Source organism: Phyllostomus hastatus, unplaced genomic scaffold (assembly GCF_019186645.2).
Source record: "Phyllostomus hastatus isolate PE091 unplaced genomic scaffold, TTU_PhHast_1.1 phas_scaffold_78, whole genome shotgun sequence".
NCBI classification, from domain to species: domain Eukaryota; kingdom Metazoa; phylum Chordata; class Mammalia; order Chiroptera; family Phyllostomidae; genus Phyllostomus; species Phyllostomus hastatus.
In genome coordinates this window covers 108176579-108187474 of record NW_025334041.1, presented here as the reverse complement: position 1 = coordinate 108187474, position 10896 = coordinate 108176579, and the positions used below count along the sequence as shown (strand labels likewise).

Genomic DNA, 10896 nt, shown 5'->3' with positions numbered 1-10896 from the left:
TGAGATGGAATCAGTATGTAGGGAGAAATGAAAATAACTTTTCAGGTGAGGGAGAGCAGATCTGGCCCTGTGATGTGTCTCATCACACCCTCAGCAAAGGGTGGGCTGGTCACAGGCAGAATTTTTCTGGATATGGATGAAGGTATACTTGACCAGGGAATAAATTCAGTCTTGGATACAAGAGATAGAGTTTTCAGCCCATTGCAGTGGGGACCAAGAAACGGTCCACCTTCGCCGGTGTGGCTCAGACAATTGGAGCACCATCTCGTGCACCGAAGGGTCATAGACTTGACTCCTGGTGAGGGCACATACCTAGGTTGCAGGTGCAATCCCCAGTCGGGGAGCCTATGAGAGGCAGCCAATCAATACTTCTCTTTCAGACTGATGTTTCTCTCTCTCCCCCACCTTCCTCTCTTTCTAAAAATAATAAAAACAAACAAAATATCTAGATTTTTTTAAAGAAGAAAGGCCCTAAGATGTATTATTTAGAATATAGACTTGGCTGATATAACAGAGACCCAAAATAGCAGTGGCTCAGACAAGACAGATGTTCATGTCCTCTTGTGTAACAGTCCAGGCACAGTTTGGGGCCAAAATGGCATCAGGGACTCAGAAGGCTCCTTCTGACTCCCTTACACTGTGTCCTCCCCATGGTCTTGTTCTCACCCAGCAGATCCAAGGTGCTTCACCTTGACCTAGGCTCCCAAACTGCACCAGGCAGAGGAAATAGGGTTAAGAAAGGCTGTTTCTCTCCTTTTAAGGACACCACCTGGAAGTTGCACGCCTTCCTTTTGCTCACATCCCATTGGCTCTCCTTAATGGCTATCCTTAATTGCAAGGGAGTTTGGGAAATGTAGTTTTTATTCCATGCAACCATGTACACTTTTTTCCCCCATTAAACAAAAGGGAAAATTGTTACGGGGGGGCCAACTAGCAGTTTTGCCACATGAGGTTTTTGTATTTGTCTGTCTTATACCTCATTCCCTTTAGCCACAGGGTTAGACAAGTGGCTCAGTCTTGGAAAATCACAGTGAACATCCCCCAGTCACAGCAATTGGTCCAGAACTGGACATGTGACTCAAGTAGAGCCAATCAGTGTTCTTCCTCAGGACTTTTTTTTCTAAGCAAATCTAGTAGCATTGGATGCAGTTTCCTTTCTGGTCATGAAACTATGAGAATGTAACCCTGAACTGACCGTGGGCACTTACCCTGACGGACTCATCAAAGACTGCAAAAGAAAGCGCACCACCAGCCTCTGAGAGACGCAGAGACAACAGCGTCCCAGCAGGGCAAGTGGGGCTCAGTCAGGCCTCCCTGGGGCCTGCTCCATGCTTGCCCTGATGGAGTCAGTCAGAACCCCCTTTCTGCCAAGCTGATTCAAGCTCACGCAGCAGTGAGAGTGATGTTTTTTCCTCTCTGGCGGAATCAGCAGGATGGGGGTGGGGGAAGACACAGTTGAGATTGAAAACCTGGAAGAAAAGAATGTGGGCTGCAGCCAAACTGTATCTTTCTCCCAAACATTTCCCCTGAGGCATCTTAAGTTCCCACACAGCACCTCACAGCAGAGGTTTCTGGGTGTCTTTGCATTTTTCCAGCCAGTCCTGTTTCCTGCAAGGCAGCCCTCCTGTTAGGCCTGCTCTAGCCAGCCCAGCTGTGAGGAGGGGGCCTGAGAATGGGCAACTCTCACAAAAGGCCCATTCTCAGTAGGTCCGGGCTGTTATCAGCCAAACCCAGCCTCTGAATCACCTGCATTGGTGGGCAGCCCTGTAGGCGGGGCTGTTGATTGCCCCTGGGCCTCCCTGTGTCAGGACCTGTGAGTGGGGGCGGAGGCTCAATAAAGGTTCATTGTTTTCTGTTCCCTCCCTCTACCAAGGTTCTGTTCCAGGCTTCCCTGGGGCCCTTCTTCCTAGCCTCTTCACTGCCCCCACCCTGGTGGACACCATCCCATCCTCACCCTCTTTCTATTCCAGCATAAACCCCTCAGGGCAGATGGGGTGGTGGCTGGCAAAGGAAGGGAATGTTTTCAACTTCAGAATCAATGAGTCCCCCACTTCCCTGGGGCCCTCCGAGTGCCCTCCCCTGCCAACGACAGCAACCAAGCTGTTCTGGGCCCGTGATGTCACCTGGTGGCCAGCCTTGGGACAGGCTGGCTCCTGACCTCTTTTCCTCTCCACCTCCTTTTTTTCCTGGGGATGGGGAGGGGGGTCACCTAGGTACCTTAATCTCCCTTTTCTCTGCTTTTGTTCTTTGTTCTTGTTGTTGTTTTACCTCAATCATTTGGGTTCAGCCCATTCTTCCTCAGGACATCTTTAAAACTCAAGTCACACGACCTTGAATAGACTGCCTTCACCTCCTCTCAAACAACTCTGCCTCCGTTACCTCCAGAGGTCCTTTCCCCGCAGTTTATCCCATCTAGCCAACAACCCCGGCCGGCCGAGAGTCGGGATGCAGCCAGGCCCGCGCCGTGTCAAGAAAAAGGCAGACTGAACCTCAGAAAGGTTCATTAGAATGAGGAAGAACAAAGGCTTTCAGCCTCTAAAGCCCTTGAAAAGCACCTCAAAGTTTCCTTCAGAACTTCCAATCCGTCTCCTTATACTCCTGTTAAGAAACCTGCTTTCCCTCAAGCACCAGCTTTTAAGAGAAAACAAACAGCCTTTTCTAGACCAGCAATATTGTTTTTCCATTTCTACCTACAGGTCTTGCAACAGTAGGGTTTTCTTTCCCCCACATGTAGGTGTGTGGCAGCCCAGCGTGGTGATAGGGTAAATGGGCATTTATGGCTCAGCCTGGAAAACTGAGCCCCATTCATAACGCCAAGTCCTCGGTTTTCTATTGGCTCGTTGTCTGGAAGGCCAATTCACTTCACAGAAACGAAGTTTTGAAATATAACTCATTGATAACCTGGGACTGCCTGATGGTAGGTATTGAAGATAATAAGAGGCTTTCCAGGGAAAGATGGTGGCCGTTTGCTGTTTCGTTAAACAGGCTGATCTATGAGAACTCTCTGACTTCCCAAGAAACGGAAACCTGGAGCCTGTTAGAAGCCTTGAGTCTTCCAGAACAGTCTGGGCCAGTGGGCTAAGGTTGGGGCATGGGTTTGGAGTAAAGAACCAAGTGATGCTTTAGATACAAACGCTGAATAGAAAGGACATGAGAAGGGCTGAACTGAGTGGCGGGAGCTAGAAGAGGTCTTAGGGCAAAGGACCGGAGACACAGTTTATGAAGCCCCCTCTACATGCCAGGAAGGGCCCATTGGGGACATGTGGGCACCCCCAACAGGCTAATAATTTCATGCGGCATCAAGCTGACATCCGTTCACTCCATTTTAATGCAGTGGCCACTGATCTCTGCTCAGGGGGACAGGGCTGGGGATCCCTGTTGGCCATACTTGATCCCCTCTGAGCAGTTCAGCTCTGACCCCAAACTCTCATCCCTGAAAGTTAGACAAATAAAAACTCATAGGGACCCTGCCCCATCCTCCTTAGTAAACAGCTAAGAGACCAACTATATTATTCGAATCTGTTCTTTGGTGGGCCCCTTGCCACTCCAGTGCAAGCAGCTCACTAAAGTAGAACATTCAGCTGTCTCTTGGAAGAGGCCCAGACATGGTTTTCTTCATCTCCTGACATTTCCAGTGACGCTTGAGGGCCTGGTCAGGACGGTATGTTAGGCAGCTGCCTTGTAGCTCACCCCTTACATCAGCTCTGAGGCTGGACAATGAGCATGTAATCACCCTGCCATATGAGTGTCATGATCTCTGTCCCACCTGGTGAACCTGAGGCTGAGGGCAGGTTGGTTCACTGCCCAGGAGGCCCATGGCTGGTGGGTAAATACCATTTTGAGCTGAGATCTGAATTCAGATTCATCCATTTTATTCTAAAGGCTAGATCTTCTCCACTTCTTCCCCCTCCACTGGGAAGACATGGAAAGAAAACCCATTGAGAGCAGGAGAGTGGGACTTATGAGGAGATTCAGTGGAGGTTTGGACAGGGAGATACCACGAGCCAGGCCAGAGAAACAGTGGGTGGCAAGGAGGCTGGGTGCCCAGGTGCAAGACAGCCCAGCTGTGGTGGAGAAGTAGGGCGAGCCAGCGTGAGCTCCTGGAGGGAAGGAGGGTGAAGAAGTCCCGTCCTGGACAGGGAGGGGATGGCATGTGGTGCAGCCAGGTCAGGGCCCCTTCCTCTGCACGCCAGCCACTAGCAGTGCTCACTGCTAGGACAGGGTGGGCCTGGTGTCTGGCAAACAAGAGATGGAGCCCAACGGGGATCTTTGCAGGAGAAATGTCTCCTTCAGCCCTAGACTGAAGGCTGCAAAAAGTCATTTGGCCCCAGTGGAGACAGGATGCCTGGGAGCTGGCCCTAGTATGTCCTGCTTTTCTCCTCATCTTCCTCCCCTCCAAACCCGGAATCCAGCCAGCTCAGCTCCAGAGCCAAGGAGGGACTGGCAGCCTGTTCCTGGCCTCCCCAGCAGAGGGCTCCAGAGGAGAGCTCAGGAGGGTTGTGCTGGGGTTGGAAATCTCAGCCTCCCTCCCTGAAGGGAGATGCAAGGAGCACTGGGCATCAGCTCTGCTCCCAGGTGTCCGGTGTCCATATGCATGGGTGTCTGTATTTGTGCTCAAATGCACCAGTGTGCCTGTATTTGTGTGCCCCTTGGGGGAGTGCTGGTGTGTAAGTAGGTGTCTGCATGTGTGGAGTATGGGTGTCTGCGGTGCACATGCATGACTGTTTGTTTATATGTTGGGTGGAATTTGTGCATATGTGTTTGCCCGTTTCCTCTGAGCTCACGATGGCACTGCTAGTAGTTGTGTGTGTATTTAGGACACACGTGGGTACCTGGATGATCTGTGCAGAGGTGTCTGTGCTTGGCTTGTAAGGAGAGAGGAGAAAGAAAAAAGTGACAGGGGCGTGCTGCGGAATCTCAACATTTCTCAGGGACAGAAATGTGGGCCCCTGTGCTGTCCTGCGTCCGTACACACTGACCCAGCTGGGCCGCCTCCTGCCCTTACTCAGCACAGCCCCGGAGTCTGTTTGTTAAAACCCCGTTTACCACAGATGTTGCTGGCGCTTTGTTCCCAGGAAGTAAGGCCTTCCAGAGTCCTGTGAGTGTCCCTCTCTCTGTGTTCTGGTTCCCTTGCTGGCAGCTGGAGAATGTTGTTCTCCTTGTCGAGAGGAGGGAGCGGAGTCCCAGAGTGTGGGGGGAAATTACAGGACTGAGGTGGAGAAACACAGGCCCGTGGCTGGTTCCTCTGTGAGTGAAGGAATGTAGTGGCCATGGGAGCGAGGTCCTGGCCCAGAAGTCTGGGAACATGGAGAGGGCCCAGCTCTGCCGCCAGCTGGAGGCCCTGGTGGGTAGCAAGCAGCCCCTCCTGCCCTGCTCGCAGTGGTCTGGGCTGGTGCTAAGCCAGGGTGGGCAGGGGAGGCCAGATGGGAAACTCCCCTCACCCTGTGTGCATAGAAGAGATGCTTGCAGCAGGGAGCAGGGCAGAGTCTGGAGCCTACTGCATGATGGGAGGGTGTATCAGCTTCCTGTTGTTGCTGTAACAAATCACCCCAAATGTGTAGTTTAAAACAACACATATTCATTAGTTGACAGTCCTGGAGATCAGAAGTCCGAAAACAGCCTCACTGGGCTAAAGTCAAGGCACTGGCCAGACTGTGCTCCTCCTGGCGGCTCCAGGGGAGAATCTGTTTCTTCCCTTTTCGAGATTCTAGGGGCCTCTTACATCCCTTGACTTGTGGCCCCCGCCTCCATCTTGCCATCACATTGACTTTTCTATCGCCTTTGACCTTCTTGCCTCCCTCTTGTGAAGACCCTTGCAATTACTTTGGGCCCTCCCAGATAATATAGGACAATTTGACCATCTCAAGATCCTTAACATAATCATATCAGCAAAATCCTTTGGCCCGTGAGGTATTCATGGGCTTGGGGGATTAGGATGTGAACATCTTTGGGGAACCAATCAGAGACAACCTGGCAAAAGGAGGTGACATCTTTAATCCTCCTGCAGTTTTGCTGAGGCATCCAATGGGACACTTCTGCCTGGTAAGGACCTGCCTGGTCCTGTCAGTCCGATCTGGGGGGACTGAGAACCAGGAACCAGGGACATGCTCTCTGGGGTAAAGGGCCTTTCTTCCTGCCCACCTTCCCAGCAGACCCTGGCCGGGCACCAGCTATGACCTTGGTTCAGACTGACCCCTTGGTGATCTACGTCTCCCTCCCTACCCCCAGTCTGCTCCAGATTTAGCCTCTGGCCTTGGTTTCTGGCCTCATTCATGCTTCCAGAGCGCTCCTCACCAACTTGATTATTTTCCTGTCTTAACCCCCAATCCCCACCCCAGAGGCAGCCTGCTGCCTCCAGCCTGGCAGCTTGGGCCGACTCCCCTCAGCCCTCTCCACACGTGTGAAAACCACACGCGTGGGCTCCCTCCAGCTCCCCACAGAAAGCCCAGCCACAAGATCCAGAGTCAAGGAGGGGGTCATGTGCAACCATGCAGGCCAGTGCTGGGGAGTCTAATGGGACAACTGGCCTTCCAGATGCCTGACAAGGCCAAACTTTCCAGCACAGTGAGCCCCACATCTGGAATTAAGTTGGAAATTCCAATTGCTCTCCTCTGCTAAGAAATGTGTCAAGTCTTCCCAGAGATTCCGTGGAAGCGGGAAGCAATGTGGGGGTGGGGACACTCACTCTCCAGGATCTGAGAGCTTTGGGGAAATCCAGATGTCACAATGTGTCCACAATTCTCTGGCTGATGGTTCCTTCAACACCCCCTCAGCTCTGTCCCCGTCCCATGAAAATTAAAGATGCCTGGAGCTGGTGGGGCAGTTCATTTCTCGCTAGGACCCACCCCACGAGTCCGTCCGTGTGTATATGAAACTATGATTCTTTTTTTATACAGATTGAGTTATTTTTTCCTGGAGAGAAAAATGTTGACATGCCTTTGGAGGACTGCCTGCCCAGAAAATCCCCCGATGCACAAAGAAGACATACTGTTCCCTCTCTCTAACATTCATGCACGCTCGCACATGTCTCAAGTCTGAGATGTCACCAACCACGTCGTTTGGGCCCTTCAGGGACTCACCTGCACTGCTAGCTCAGTTCCATCCAGTGTCTGATGGGGATTCCATGGAACTGGACCTGTGGGCTCAGAGCACAGGCTCAGTCATTTATAGTTCTGTGTCTCCGGGCAAGTGTATGAGTTTCCTGTTGCTGCTATAACAAATCACCCCAAACGGAATGGCTTAAAACAACACAGATTTATTCTCTTATAATTCTGGAGGTCTTAAGTCCAAAATCAGTCTCACTGGGCCAAAGTCAAGGTCTTGGCAGGGCTGGTTCCTCCCGGAGAGAAGCCATCTCCTTGCCTGTTTCAGCATCTAGTGGCCATTTGTGTCCCTGTCCTCCATTTTCAAAGAGCATCACTCCAACCTCTGCCTCTGTCATCACACTGCTTTCCCCTCTGATTCTGACCCTCCTGCATCCTTTTTCCAAGGATACTTACATTGGGCCACTAGGATAATCCCCATCTCAAGAGCCTTAATTTAATCACATCTGCCAAGTTCCTGTTGCCATAAAAGAACAATCACAGGTTCTGGGGATTTACCTGAATATATATGAGGGCCATTATTCAGCCTTCCACAACAAGTGTCCCTCTCTGGGCCTCACCTGTAGCTTCAGAGGGCCAGTTTCCGATGGCCTCTTTCAGCTCTGTTGGAAAAGATGCTGAGTCTCTGCCTTATTGGACCTCTGGTGAAATGGGCCTGGCTCCCACCAGCCCTCTACTCATCTCTGGGTCTCTGGGACTCATATTGCCTCCTTTCCTTTGTGAGAAGGGAGACCTTGTTTTCCATGCTACATCCAGCACCAGGAGCCTGATGCCCCAGTCTGGGGCCCTCACCCCTCAGTCTATCCTACAGGAATATCCCCGACCTGTGAAAAATTCACTCCAGCTACAACCTAGTTTAGGATCTGAATTATACTTTTCTCCAAGGCAGGGTCTTCCCTGCCTTGGCCGTGGCCCATCCAGGGTCAAGAATCCTGGACCTTACTCTGAATGTTGGGTAGGCATCCAAGGTGTCTGAATGGGAGAGACGCGGATGTGGGAACCCGTTTCCCACAGTACTCCTCACTGGCTCGACCTCTCAGAGCTCAGCTGCCCCAGTCACACACAGTGTGACCTTAAACATCCTTCACCAGGGACAGTCAGAGAGGAGCAATTCTCACCCAGCCTGGGTAGTCCCATGGGACCCAGTGGGACTGGCTGGCATTCCCAGAGGCCCCCTGAGTGAAGTGCCAGACCTTCCTTTCCGCCTTCTTCCTTTGCTTCCTTTCCCTCCTCTTCCTTCCTCCCCCTTCTTCCTGTATGACCGAGTGCCCAGTCCTATGTCAGGCACAGGATACAGAGCTGGACCCCTGGCCCATGAGAAGCCGGTGCGGACACAGCCATGCTAATATCTCCTCCCCAGCAGTGTGCTGGCCACGGGTCCCTGGAGTCCCCCAAAGCTTTGTGGAAGCCAGCTGGGGCAGCCCCAGGTGTCAGGAGGGCTTTCTGAGGCAGGTAATGCTGCATTTTACACCTAAAAATACACCGAAACACTAAGTCTGGCTGCATATTTCACATGAGGAGAGGTGGCCATGCTTTGGCTCATGTTCTTCCCACTGCTTGATGTTTTTCCACTCTCCTCTCCTGGATAGCTCTGACTCAGGGGCCACCTCTTCCAGAAAGTCTTCTCTGAAGCCTGGACAGGCTAAATTTCCTCCTGGATGCTCCCAGCACTCCACAGAGAGGCTCATCATGTGCAAATGAGGAACTGATGTGAAGAGACAGCCGCTGCCTTGGAGAGGGTTGGAGGGGAAAAGAGACTGTGTCCGGTGACAGAGTGATGGACTCTGCTTTCTAAGAGCTGGTGGGCCCCTGCAGATCACCCAATCCATCCCCCTCTCTGCACAGAAAGGGCACCGAGACCCCTGTCACAGCTCTGGGTCGTGGTGCTGGGACCAGAAGTTTTGCCTCCTGATTTCAGCCCAGTGCCCTTTCCTTGAAGCATCCTCTATTGATGGTGACCATGTCCTGACCACCCCTATGTCCACCTACAAGTGCTTGATCACCTGAGGTGAGGGAGTGAGTTTGGGGGAACGGGACCCACCAGAGAGAAGTGTTCAGAAAGCCCCCCCTTTTTTTTATGTCACAATTTGGGTCACATACACCAGAGATGGTGGCCTGGTTTCACACTCTGCCTTCCATGGCAGAGATGTAAAGAGAAAGATCTGGACCTGGGCTCTAACTCTTCCTCTTTCTAGCTGTGTGACCCCTTTCCTCATTGACAAAATGGGGACAATAATTGGACAGACCTCATAGGCTTGCTTTGATGACTAAATAAGATAATGCATGAGAAGTCTGCGATTCTCTGGCTGGCACACAGCTATGCTTCTGGATGGTGACTCCAGGTATTATTCTCTGTCATCCAAGCCCCCAGCATACCCTCTTCACGATCTCATTCTATGGGCTCAAACTTCTGGAATCAGGAAAATAGTCTGATTGATTAGATTCACACTGATTCCAACCCCTCACCCTACCAAAGAGATCCTGATTCATTAGGTCTGGCGATAGGTTCCTCGAATCATTTGTTTTAAATAACCTTTTTAAAAAGATTAATTAATTTATATTTAGAGAGAGGAAGAGAGGGAAGAAGAGAGGGAGAAAAATATCAATGTGTGGGTGCCTCTCAGGCGCCCCCTACTGGGGACCTGGCCCAAAAGCCAGACATGTGCCGTGACTGGGAATCAAACTGGTGACCTTTTGCTTCACAGGCTGGCACTCAATCCACTGAGTCACACCAGGTAGGGCTTATTATTTTTATTAATCTGTATTTTTTAAATAAACATCCTGGGTGATCCTGATATTTAGCCAGGTTGGGGAGCCACTGGAACAAGTGATGATGGGACTTTAATAAAGGCCAACTTGTGCCCTCAAAATAGGGGTTTAGCTTAGAGGTACCTTCCCACGGAACCGCAGCAAGTAGGACCCTCTCGCTTGCCATGGGGAGGAGGGTGGCATTCCTCCAGACCAGCTCCATTGGAAGAGGGCAGTGGTGGGGGAGGGGGGGAGTGCCTGCACCAGCTGTGTTCCTGCCCACAGCTGTCTCAGTGCCGTGGCCCACTGGAAATCACTGTGAAATTCATTTTCCACATCTCCCCAAGCTGGACCAGGTGGCTACTGGCTGGAGTGGCTGATCCCACCAGACAAGAGGCTCTGGAAGCCAAGGAAGTATACCCACCCACCTCCACGCAGCACAGGGCTCCCCCAGATACCTGCCTTCCTGAGCCAACAAGTGCCTTTTGTCCCAAATCAATCCACGTCTTCTCATGCGGAGACTTTCTTTACTCTGCATCAGGAAGCACCCAGCTCTTGCTTTTCTGCATGTTCACCGTGACTGTTGGCTTTGGAAGGTGGCTGTGGCTGGATTCCACCTCGGCCCAGGGACACCCTGAGCCCCAGGACAAAGCTAGCTGCTCTGGGAAAATGTGAGTGGAGGAGACAAGGAGGGCTGTAGATGAGGACAAGCGTGGCCTCTGCAGATTTCACTCATCCCTGGAAATGACAGCGGGTAGGGGCTTTCCTACATCGGGAAACTCGGCCTTTTCATTAGCTGCGGGGAGGTGCAGAGGCAGGGCTTTGGCCGAGGAACAAAGGAAAGGCCCAGAATGAGAGCACTGTCCTCCGCCAAGGACACAGGACTGTTGACGTGGGGGAGACGGGCGCAGCCTCTGGATCCAGTCAACGGTGAGGAGGAAATGGTTTTCCCTGAAAAACAAAGTTGAAAAACAGTTTACTGAAGGGAAGAGAAAGAGGAAAAGGGGGGAAAAAACCCCCACCTGAAACTGTCTAATTATCAAAA

At 51.7% G+C, this 10896-nt stretch overlaps 1 long non-coding RNA gene across 1 annotated transcript; it reads right to left on the bottom strand.

The window, feature by feature from the left end:
- Positions 1-1337: 1337 nt before the first annotated feature.
- LOC123811090 lies at positions 1338-10671 on the bottom strand. Its single transcript, XR_006784350.1, has 3 exons — positions 10310-10671; positions 7080-7135; positions 1338-1469 (listed from the first exon to the last, which is right to left on the bottom strand). It is a non-coding gene; the product is annotated as an uncharacterized LOC123811090 (long non-coding RNA).
- Between the last annotated feature and the right edge of the window lie 225 nt (positions 10672-10896).